The following is a 13,429-nucleotide window of genomic DNA, read 5'->3' as shown; positions in this document are numbered from 1 at the left end:
TTCCAAATGTTGCTCTTTGAAAAGCACCGAAGAGAAATGGAATTGGAGTTTCAGTGTACTTCCTGAATTGACTGGAATTTAAATGGAATTCACCCCAACCCTGATTTTTAGTGTTCCTATTATTGTATGTATTCTTTTTCACTGGAATATATGTATTGGAGATGTATGTTAACAATACTAAAAGCACTTTAACTTGATGGTGTGTATGTGTCCACAAGCATATTTATATGTTTCAGGCATTTGAGTATGTCTGCATGTATGTGTGTTTTAACATATGCATGTTCATATGTATGTACTTCTTATTCATCCTTAGACTGTACAGAAATACCTGATCACTCCAGTGGTCATTCTAAAATGTGCCACTAAACTGTGCCTTTGATGTGCCAGTGTCTGTGCAGTCGAACATCAGATTTCTATATCATATGGTGTGGTTAGCTGACATGTTAAACCCCTATCCAGGTGTTTGGTGATCTGACAGGCATCTGCAATGAAGTCAGGCAAGAATGCTACCATTGCCTGTGATTGGTTATAATGTGTTGGCCAAGCCAGGGTCCATCTCTAATACTGGAACCTCATCACCCTAACAGATAATATACTATGAGGTGTTGCCCAGGCCAGGACCCATCTGTAATCCTGGAACAGATAATATACAATGAAATGTCTGTTTTTAATAAATGTGCAGATTTAAAACAGCTCTGTATTGGCCTGTCTCTGTCAAACGAAACCCCAACAGCTGTGTTGGTTTCAGTGAAACCAGCACTGATGGAAACATGCACTAAAGACATACCACATGGTTTTTGTTGCTGTACACTTGCACAATGCACTCCTGATCCCAGAGTGCAGCAGGTAGGGGAGTACAGGGGCGCTAGAGCAGGGGTCTCCAACCTTTTCTAGCATGAGAGATACTTTTACTTTCTGTCACGAGCTACTCATTTTTTTCTAGCTTTAGAATAGGCATATTCTTCTCTTCTTCTCTCCCCTGCAACTCTTCCCCGGGTCCTTAGTGTTCAAGAGAAAGTAGTGCGCTGTTTTCTGTCAATATACCTGGTAAAATAATGTGGATGGTCTATAAAATCTGTGATTTCTTTCCCAAATTCTGTTTTATATTTTCCCAAAAATTGTTTTCTCGTTTTTTTCCCCCTGGTTTTAGATTTCTTTTGAGGTTTTTCACTCTCAAAATTACAATTGTTCATAGAGAAACAACGAAATTGGATGTTCTGAGTCGATGTCAATGCTTAAATCACATCAGAAGACACTTTTTTGGGGGGTTCTGGGAGAAAACTAAAACATCTGGAGTGTAATTCCCCGTTAATTGCGCATCTTAGTGTGCCATCTAATGTGCTGGTCTAGCGATGGTTTTGTACTGTTGCTGATCATTTAATGGCAAAGTTTGCTTCTAACAAATAATAGATACAAATGATATACTTAATCATTATATAATTTACTTCTGCCAGGTAAGCCTACTTTGCAGTTAACATTTAATTTAGAAGGTTTTGGGGAAAGTATTTCTGTCAGCCCACAAGATGGTTATCACATCAACTGGCTACTAGTGATGGGCATTCCCTAGTCTTTTCTGTGACCCGGATCATTTGGCTCCGTTCACCTAAAATAACCGTTAATTTGACTCCCAAACGGCTCTTCGTTCAGTAATGCTTAGAAATTGACCTAAAACAATTGTCAATCACTAATTTTAAACCGAAAACGTTGCCTACCATTATGTCAGATCGTCAAATGATTAGATGGTCTGCAAAAAAAATGAAGATACAATTTCAGTGGTGTGTATTCATGGCTGCCAAGGGAAGCCAGGCTTCCACAAATATTTGACTATTAAATCAATTAAAATTATAAAATAGTTTATCTTTCGTCTCTCTCTGTGTTTTCATAATTTTCCTTGAATTCGCAAGTGGCTGAATCTCATAGGAGAAATCATCCGAGCGAGGGAAACAGTGCCTCTCTGTCTCAGTATAGGCCCCTTTCTGTGTTTGCAAGCATTGCCACACTAGGACAGAACAAGGGGGAGTTATTATAGAACATGTTGCTTATTAGTGCATTTCACACTACCTTTCGATTATAATTGGATTTTAAGACTTGTATGAATGTCCTGTTTAATATAATGTTGGTCATCATCGCAAATCAACTGCATTATAGGGTACTAGGGGTAACAGCCCCTCCCCCCTGTAATTCACATAAAGACCACAAGATGTCACCAAATTATTTCCCCAACACTTTCCCTTGCTGCCACTGCTCTTGCTCAACACAAAATGTCCTCTGTGTCATCACAACTTTTGGAAATATTTCAACAAAACTATTTTGTGGTAAGTTTATAAATTTTTTTGAAATTTTGAAACCCTTTATGGTTATGAATGTGTTTGGACCTGTCATTTAGACAATGACTAGCCCAGTTAGCGCTAGTTGATGCTAAAAATCACTGAGGAAGCCAAGCCTAGTCAGTAAAAAAGCCATATTACAACCTTTGTTGTGATAATTGCGTTATTTGTTCTATAACCCATTCGTTCATACGCCACCATGACATACAATAAGACCGTGACAACAAAAAGACAACAGTCACACAGTGGCGGAATAAATTTTGACTAAGTTTGTTTCATCACAAAACTGGAAAGCAACATCTGTCCAGTGAAGTCTACAAAGCAAATATTGCATACAAACAGTTATATCACCTGCAGCACGGTCAAGCAAGTTAATGTTTGACAGTTTACTAAACCACTACTGATTTAGAACCAAGTCAGCCCAAAGACAACACGAGCACTTCCTCCGCTATTCCAGCACCATCTCAACTTAAACATTTAAATATCAAATCAACAAGGCTATATATGGTTACTATAATGCACTAAAAACAAACTTAAATGATACCAAAAACAATTTAGTCCTATCAATTTGGCTAAATATCATGTCGCTGTCCATCAGTGGCTGTCGATGCCGTTTAAGATGAGGGAGGATGATTTTTGTTTTGTTTGTATGAGCATGGCCTTATTTCTATTACAGCATATTGGATGACTGTCATTCATATTCCATTCACCCAGCTCAATGTAACATTGATAGGTTTAGGCTACTACATGATACTCAAATTTTCCCTGTACCCATCATGAGGTTGCTACAACCTAGCCTATGAATGAAAGTTTACAACGTAGGTGCACAGGTTGAGAGAATTTTGAGTAATCAAAGTGACAGACAGTGACACATTCAATACCACCTTGCACACTCTTGCCTTCATCTAGCTGATCTAGGGTGTAATCATTAGTCCAACAGTTTCATAATGAGAGTTTCTATTGGACAAATTCAGGTATGTTTATCCCCGTTTCGTGCCCTTTGCTTCCGTTTAAGAAAAGTTTTTCAAAAGAATTGGCGGAATGAATACACCCCTGATCACACACGAAGTTCACTTTCATAGCAGACACATAAAAACAGCATGATCACTTTGCACTTTGTATATATAATTCCTTTTAGCAACTATACTGAACAAAAAATTGTATTATAAATCGGGTCATACAAGGCGAGTTGCACTTGGTGCAAATTTAACTTGGCAAATGTCCAATGGTCAATCAGCAAACATCACTTTACTTCTATATTGAAAAAATATATAAACGCAACATGCAACAATTTCAAAGATTTTGCTGAGTTACAGCTCATATTAGGAAATCAATCAATTGGAATAAATTCATTAGGCCCTAATCTATGGATTTCACATGACTGGGCAGGGGCACAGCCATGGGTGGGCCTGGGAGGGCATAGGCCTACCCACTTAGAAGCCAGGCCCAGCCAATTAGAAGGAGTTTTTCCCTACAAAAGGGCTTTATTACAGACAAAAATACTCCTCAGCACCCTCCCCTCCTCTGACGATCCCGCAGGCGAAGAAGCCGGATGTGGAGGTCCTGGGCTGGCATGGTTACACGTGGTCTGTGGTTGTAAGGCCGGTTGGACATACTGCCAAATTCTCTAAAATGATGCTGGAGGCGGCTTATGGTAGAGAAATTAACATTATATTCTCTAGCAACAGCTCTGGTGGACATTCCTGCAGTCAGCATGCCAATTGCACGCTCCTTCAAAACATGAGACATCTGTGGCATTGTGTCGTGTGACAAAACTGCACATTTTAGAGTGGCCTTTTATTGTCCCCGGCACAAGGTGCACCTGTGTAATGATCATGCTGTCTAATAAGCTTCTTGATATGCCACACCTGTCAGGTGGATGGATTATCTTGACAAAGGATAAAATGCTTACTAACAGGGATGTAAACAAATTTGTGCACAGCATGAGAGAAATACGTTTTATGTGCGTATGAAACATTTCTGGGATCTTTTACACCAGCTCATGAATTATGGGACCAACACTTTACATGTTGCGTTTATATTTTTTGTTCAGTGTAGCTCTCCTCCTCTCACCGTTTCTCCTTGCTTATGGAATTCAGTGCACAACACATCAGCTGTCTGTGACCAGGCGAAAAACCTTTCCAAGCCAAACCTTCATATTTATTTTTTATTATTTTTTATATTATTTTTATTTCACCTTTATTTAACCAGGTAAGCCAGTTGAGAACAAGTTCTCATTTACAACTGCGACCTGGCCAAGATAAAGCAAAGCAGTGCGATAAAAAGCAACACAAAGTTACATATGGGGTAAAACAAAACATAGTCAAAAATACAACAGAAAATATATATACAGTGTGTTCAAATGTAGCAAGTTATGGAGGTATCATGACCCCTAACCACTAAACACAGCCTACATCGTTGTCACGTCATAGTCAACATACTAGAACTAACGCGTTAGTAACCTTCTACAATCATGCAGTACTGTGTACAGTCAGAAAACAGTTTAGCAGTTACACCCGTGGGCCCCGGTTGCAATAAATTAATAAAATCAAACGCTTACCTTGACTTGGAAGAGTTCCAGTGTTGGATAGCCATAGCCAGCTAGCTAACATAGCATCCCTCTCTGTTTGAGCCGGGTGCTTGAGTAGGTTAAACTAGGTAGCTGTATTCGCTAGCTAAGTGAAAGTTAAAAAAAAAACTAAATATAGCTAGCTCTCTCTCTTTGTCTCCCCCTCTCTCTCTCTCTCTCTCTCTCTCTCTCTCTCTCTCCCTCTCTTGCGTCTCCTTAACTTTGGAAGAAATTAATTTGTTTAAAATTGTTCAACTATTTTCTTTCTCTCTCTTTGAGTCCACTACTCACCACATTTTATGCACTGCAGTGCTAGCTAGCTGTAGCTTATGCTTTCAGAACTAGATTCATTCTTTGATTGGGTGGACAACATGTCAGTTCATGCTGCAAGAGCTCTGATAGGTTGGAGGACGTCCTCCAGAAGTTGTCATAATTACTATCTACGTCTATGGAAGGGGGTGAGAACCATGAGCCTCTTAGGTTTTGTACTGAAGTCAATGTACCCAGAGGAGGACGGAAGCTAACTGTCCTCAGGCTACACCATGGTGCTACCCTACAGAGAGCTGCTGAGGCCACTGTAGATCTTCATTGCAAAACAGTGAGTTTTAATCAATTATTTGGTGATGTGAATATATTTTGTATAGTTTTATCTAAAAATGATACTATTTTTATTTTTATGAAATTCACTGAGGAGGATGGTCCTCCCCTTCCTCCTCTGAGGAGCCTCCACTGCTCCATGGTACTGATTTCTGTGTGTGTGCGTGCGCAAGCAAGTAAAACTAAAAATGTTGACTGACCCACCCTACTTGTAGACTAGCTGAATGCCAATGGCTCTGTCATACAGTACACTTAAAAATGTTGTTGTCATAGGCTACCTAGCTAAAATGCTTGCTTGTCAGACTTCCTTGCATGGGCAACAATGAACCAGCTAAGTTAGCTAGCTAGCAAACGTTAATTAATGTGAGCCTAATTGGCTACATCTAGGCTACATATTGAACTTCAATCATCTCAGGCCAGTGGCACAACATATTAATTTATGGTTACATCAGAATCGGCATCATAATCTTTGGACTGTACAGAGAATTAAGTTAAAACCAGAAGACCAAATCCCCATCTCCATCCATGGCTTAGGAAAGGGCCGATTTAGCAAGTTAGCTACTGCAAGACATCAACACAAGCAGACCAGAAACAGACACGTTTTTCTGAAAATGGCTAATTATTTTATGTTTTTTTTATCAAGAGAGGCCAAATGCTTGCTGGCATCAAACAATCAAATGCTACAGCGGCAACATGTTATACTCTTTTGGTCCAGACAGCATCAGATACATGGGCTAAACATACTGAGACAGAGGGGGGCCGTTTCCCTCGCTCTGAAGATTTCTCAGGTGAGATTCAGACAGACACTTGCGAATTCACGGAAATATTCTGAAAACACAGAGACATGAAAGAGAAATTATTTTATAATTGTAATTAATTTATTGGTCAAATATTTGTGGAAGCCTGGCTTCCCTTGGCATCCATGAATACATGCCACTGAAAATAAGTAGTTTTGTTGTGATCACAAGAAAATCCTAACAATTCAACTAAAGAGCGCCACAGTCAGGCAGAAAAATCGGAATGTTCTATCAAAGTGAGAACAATTAGTTTCCCTGGCAGATATGTCTTCTACTTAGAAATACTATAACAGTAAATTAATAGATGTCATTACCTTTGACAAATAAATCTCAGTGTGAAAAGGCGTCCCAATTCTCTGTTTTGTCAACGAACTCAATGTATTCCAAACACTGGTGGTAACCAGATGACCCCAATAATTTAGGTAGCCTAGTAAACCATGCCCCGCTTTGGTATGGTCTATTGCGAACTGTCTGGGACTCCTTGTTTCCCTGTTAACGACTACTCAAATATATTTTACTTATTAAATCAAAGACGAAATTAACTGCAATACACTGGTCTCAAACATATTAGCATAACTAGTCTACACAGAACCACGGCAGGCCCATTGTAAATTGAGAGGCGTTTTTGTATTAAAACGTGTCCCAGCGCAACATACCTAGCTCTGCCCACTGGGGGAGTGGCTTACGGAGCGCTCTTTAAAATTAACGCTCATATCGCCGTATTCCAACGGACCGAGTTATCTCACCACACTCAATCAATCAATCAAATGTATTTATAAAGCCCTTTTTTGTCACAAAGTGCTATACAGAAACCCAGCCTAAAACCCCAAACAGCAAGCAATGCAGGGTGACCACACCGGCTCTTTTTTTTATTTTTTTATTTCACCTTTATTTAACCAGGTAAACCAGTTGAGAACAAGTTCTCATTTACAACTGCGACCTGGCCAAGATAAAGCAAAGCAGTGCGATAAAAACAACAACACAGAGTTACATATGGGGTAAAACAAAACAAAGTCAAAAATACAACAGAAATACATATATATACAGTGTGTGCAAATGTAGCAAGTTATGGAGGCAAGGCAATAAAATAGGCTATAGTGCATTAAAAAAAGGCTCTCCCCTGCTACTTAAACATTTTTAGTTGACATTTTTTGCTTCAGACCTGCGAGACCAAGTAGGTGGAATTTAGACCATCACTAGCTAGGTGTCCATCCAATTGGTGACATATTTTCACGCTAATATTCTAAAATCCATCAAATTGATTTGTTGCAGATAAAAGGCTGTGCACGTAGCGCACATAAAAATACATTTTGCGGTTAAACTCCCATGTACCGAATAAAAAATGGAAGTTAAATGGGTTTCCATCGCATTTTCAACTCTACTGGTCTCTACTTTCTCACAAAAAATGATAAAATCTGGAATTGGCAGGTGCGCTCTGACCACCAGCGCTATCTGCACGCTGTTGGCTAGAGCGCACGTTAGCCTATGTGATGAGATTATTATTATTATGGACAAAAGACCGAGATTTATTTGTATTTGTAAAACGGCAGCCAAGCATCGATTATCATGTATCCAGAATAATACCCATGATATTTATTGGAAAGGAGCATCGAGTTCATCACCTTGCACTTTCACCACCCTGTGATGTTCATCATAATTTAAAATACACAAATGCGGGACAACAGGATGGTTTTGCGGGACAATGTAGCGAACATGAATAAAAACGTTTGAATAAAAAGGTACTGGAGAGCAATACAATTGTAAATGACATCATAATTTTTCTAATTTTGTACCGACTGATATTGAATATCATTATAGAATATGCATGAAATTGCAACGTCTGTCTATTGTCTCAATAACATTTTTAATTCCCTCAAATACCAAGTTAGGCATACTTAATTTCAAAATAGGCCATGGCATCATCACTGTCGATCGTGAATGATAATTCTTCACGTTTTGACAGTGAAATATTCAAACCGCGTCTGCATGCCAATCATTTGATCTCAATCAGATTCATGGGAATATGCATTTAGATCTTCTTGAGTTACTATATAGCCTTCCTGTATTTTGTTTCAATCAAAGCACATTCTGCCTAGTGGCGCGCGCTGGTGAGTTTTGGCCGCAGATACTTTTTGGGGACTATTCAGCTAACCCTCCTAAAATCTCATGAGAAATGAGGAGGTGTTTTGGAGTAACAGTAACTATTGTATTTCATTCTGTTATGTAGAATACTCATGAATCATTATGATCTCCCAAGACATTGATTCAGCTTTTATCTAACTTTACTAATGAGCACCATTGTAAGAAGTGGCTGAGCGACGCTCGGGTGTGCTCTGGCGACACTACACCCCTGCAGTCCGCTGCACCCAACGAGCACACAATTTGGTGATGTAGAAACGAGAGACCACGTGTGGCTGTTTTATGAAAATCTGGGAATATTTGTCCAAGGAAACATTTCTGGTTGGTTTTAGGATGGGAGACTTTTAAAACGGGATTGAGTGAAGTAGCATAAAATATGTTGAATTAGCAACTAATGAGCATGGAGAGCCTCACAAATTTGACTAAATTATAATATGGCTATTTAATAAATTTTGTAACTCTTCATCAGAAGCATGCTTTTTGTAAGTAGTTATCAGTAGTTATCAGTAGTTATCTAACTGTCCTCTCCAAGTTTAGCTGGAATTGAGCCCGAAAGGATTTGAGAAATATTGGTTGACGATAGGCCTATGACATTGGCCTACGTCTCGTCTTGCGCTGCGAAGAGTATCAGTTCTCAACAACGATTGGAGAAGTGTTTAACATCACCATGGCTTAGGCTACCACATCCTTATGATAGCCTATATATATTTTCATAAACTCAAAGTGACTGCAAGAGACAGGTTGCAATGTCTGACTGACATACGGGATAAATCGGCCTTTTTTCCCTAAATTGGTGGTGTTTGAATTTGTTGAAAAAATGCGGGACAGGATTGTTTGGTTGCTGGACACCGGACAAAGGGACAAAATGCGGGACTGTCCCGCACAATCCGGGACATGTGGTCACCCTACACACAACATGTCATCGCGTGACTCCAAGTTTACTTATATGATGGTTATTATATCAGTATTTGCGCATAAGAGCGTTTCCACCGACATTTCTCGCATAAATAATTTTACCGACACAAAAAGATCCCACCTTGTCTAGCATATTTTGTTTGTTCGACATTTGGAAAGTTTACCGAAACATTTTCTGTTTCCATCAGGCCTGTCATTTATTTTTATTTTTAAATCAGACATACTTTACTGGCATAAACAGGTTGGAAGGAAACCTGGTTACTGTTATTGATCAATTCATTAAGTTAGGGAGATGGGTATGGTGCATGGTTGGAATGTTTCAGTTTTCCCCCAATTTTGTCATACTGTAAACTTACGGTGGCTGTGATAAAGATGGACATCCCATGGAAATTCAGTAATGCCTTGACACACACCGAGAACCTATGTAGGCAATACATTGGAACAAAACTTCTCGGTACAGAACTTGTCAACAGGAAGCTAGCTTGTTTTGAACTGAGGCCTCGTGTGGTTACAATAGCTATTTCTGATAAGAACTGTACTTGCTCATTGTTTATCCAAAAGAGGAACTAAGTAAACAAACGCATCTCAATGGACAAATGAGTGTTCCCACATGCATATACTATTAGAGCTAGACTGGGTACCAGTCTGTTTGTGTCAATATTCCACTCTTGTACTTCGTGTCATATGACAAACATAAGGGGTGGAATGTTAGCACAAAATAATTCTGGATTTCAGACTAACAGAGACCATTGTGTTCCAGATAATAACTGAGCATTGCCCACATCTGTTCATGCAAAAAATTATGTAAAGTAGGCAATCTATTAAAAAAATTGTGTTGAAACCCCCATAGTTTCTTTCTAGAGTGGTAAGTGACGTTTGTCATGTGCAGGAGGGGGAATTTGTGGGGTGTTTTTCTCGTCACCATTGCGTGGAACTACTACAGCTAAAGGAACTGCTAGAGGTGATAAATACTAGAGGGTTTAATTAAATAGCACTTTGACAGAAGCCAGGAAGTCAGACTTTTAATCTCAAACATAATGGAAATTCTGGGTTCTCTACTAATCCTTTGGCTGGGTACCATCACAGGTACTGAACTCTACTCTATGATTTTTGAATAATATTAATTGTGTTATGTGGAGGTATTAAGTACAGTATATGCCATTATTGGTCTACAAAATAAATAAATAAAAAACGTTCAAAAATGTGAACCTGCTGTTCCTTTGTCTTTAGGGACCAGGGCAGATGTCCATCCAATAGACAAATATGGGTTGAAGGGCAGTGCTGTGTGTTTGGCAGTTAGAGAAAACCCTCAGCAAGAGATGAAAATGAAATGGATGATTGATGGTAATGTAATAGCTTTGAGTGAAGAAGTTTCTCCTCAATACAAGGAGAGGGTAGATTATAACTCCACAGACTACACTCTTTGTCTCAGGAAACTGGAACAAACAGATGCTGGAATCTACATTGCATATAAGGTTGAGAAATGGAAGGAGACACAAGTGGTCAAATACAATTTGATGGTCCAAGGTAAGTTTTGTACAGGCTTCTTACATTCCAATCATTAGCTACGTTTCCATAAACTTGTCCAGTAATTTTTTTTGTCAACATTTAGAAAGCATATCAAATAAATGCAACAATTGCCTTCTATCAGTGGTGTAAAGTACTTAAGTAAAAATAATTTAAAGTACTACTTAAGTTGTTTTCTGGGGTATCTGTACTTTACTTTACTATTTATATTTTTGACAACTTTTACTTTGACTTCACTACATTCCTAAATAAAATAATGTACTTTTTACTCCATACATTTTCCCTGACACCCAAAAGTACACGTTACATTTTGAATGCTTAGCATGAAAGGAAAATGGTCCAATTCACTCACTTATCAAGAGAACGTCCCTGGTCATCCCTACTGCCTCTGATCTGACTCACTAAACACACATGCTTCATTTGTCTCCCGAGTGGCGCAGTGGTCTAAGGCATGCAGTGCTAGCTGTGCCACTAGAGATCCTGGTTTGAATCCAGGCGCTGTAGTAGCTGACAGGGAGACCCATGGGGCGGCGCACAATTGGCCCAGCGTTGTCCAGGGTAGGGGAGGGAATGGCTGGCAGGGATGTAGAGCATGGCGTTTGTAACGACAGGGTTGTGGGTTCGATTCCCACGGGGTGCCAGTATTTAAAAAATAATGTACGCACTCACTAACTGTAAGTCGCTCTGGAGAAGAGCGTCTGCTAAATGACTGTAATGTAAATGTTTGTAAATTATGTCTGAGTGTTGAGTTAAAATGGCTAAAATGGTGCTGTCTGGTTTGCTTAATATAAGGAATTCTGAATAATTTATACTTTTACTTTTGTACTTAAGTATATTTGAGCAATTACATTTAATTTTGATACTTAAGTATATTTAAAACCAAATACTTTTAGACTTTTACTCAAGTAGGATTTTACTGGGTGACTTTCACTTTAACTTTAGTAATTTTCTATGAGTACAAGTAAAATTACCTTCAAGTATGACAATTGGGTACTTTTTACACCACTGCCTGCTACGGTGCATTTTCATTGAACTGTCGATGAAAACAGCTGGACATAATGACATCACACCTGAACAAATATAAATTATTCGCAAAAAACCTAGTGTGGAATAAAAATGAAATGGTTGAAGTGTTTCCATTATCCATTTAGGCAAATTGCGCATTAATAAATTGGCGACAGCCTGTTTGCCCTCCCACCTATCTGTTTCATGTCTCAGGTAGCCCGCAAAAACCAGCATGGATAGAATGCAAGAAATGACTCATATTTACCATATTCTAATAATTATCATGTGCCAACGTTTCTCCACGGTCCATGCCATGGTGAAACTTACACTCCTGTAGATCTGAAATAATTGAATGGTTAAACTTGCATCCAGCTAACCAGGAAGGCAAGATGAAGCAATTCAGGCATTCTTAAAAAGTCAAGTCCTGCAAAGAAACATTATTTTTATAGTTGAAAAATAGATTTAGCAAGCAGTAGGCATTTAGAATTAAAGTGGAGTGGAACTTTAAAGTTATGTGATGACATCACTTGCCCGCTTACCTTCAAAATTATTCGGCAATCATACTTTATTCGAAAAACACAGTTTCAATCATCATTTGTTGCAATAAAGAAAGTTAGAAAAAAGAAAAATCCATCCCTTTCAGAAGGATACAAATATTGTCAATCTTTAGAACATTTATCCTATAGATGCCTTTCCATTACACATGTGGCAATCAGGGGCGGCCTGTTCAATAGGGCGATATGGGCGACGCACTGCCAAACGGGAAAAGGAAGGGATTTTTTTTCTAATCAATTATATCACGGCAACAGTAGTTATCAGTGTTGTAATCTAGACGTCTGATCTGCCACAGTGCCACACTGCCACTAAATGTCGAATCAGGCTAAAGTCGTGCTTCAAATGGCCACCCCCCCTTTTGGGGCGATTTCAGTCAGCCCAGAAGTCTGTCATAGACTCCCATGTAAAATCTATTTTTTTCAAATTTCAGAGCTTTCAATACAATCTCTATGGGTGTCTGAGGGCTTGCACTTACGCGCTTTCGTCATACGTAACGTAACCATGAACGTAACTAAGAAAATAGCGGGTAGCAGCGTCTCTGTTGCGACCTGCAGTGTGTGTGACGTTATCTTATGTTTTTAATCTTATGTTTTTAATTTGTACACTTAGTGGCGTTATTTTATGTTTTTAATTTGTACACTTAGTTTACAAACATTCTGCCAACCATGGATTTCCAGTTGTGGGGTCACGGTGTTGGACTGATCTTGTTGATCGTGTACATACCCGCTACGAACGGACTAAATAATGAAAACGCTGCTGGCAGCGGAATCCAATACAGCAGGGAGTTTTTACTACAATGCAACTCAAATACGAACGCGATGGATATCCCAATGGCCCATCTAATACCTGATTGTCTGCGAGTGGATTACAAACCCAAATGCAAACGTGGAAAACGCGGGGGAATCAGACAACGACTTAAAAAAAATTAAGAACAAACTTCCCTTACCCACCACCTTGCTGATTAATGCCCAGTCACTGAGGGGGAAAGCGGATGAGTT

The sequence above is a fragment of the Coregonus lavaretus genome (genome assembly GCF_964263955.1).
Source record: "Coregonus lavaretus genome assembly, chromosome: 39".
Taxonomy (NCBI): Eukaryota; Metazoa; Chordata; class Actinopteri; order Salmoniformes; family Salmonidae; genus Coregonus; species Coregonus lavaretus.
Note: the sequence above shows the minus strand (reverse complement) of the source record.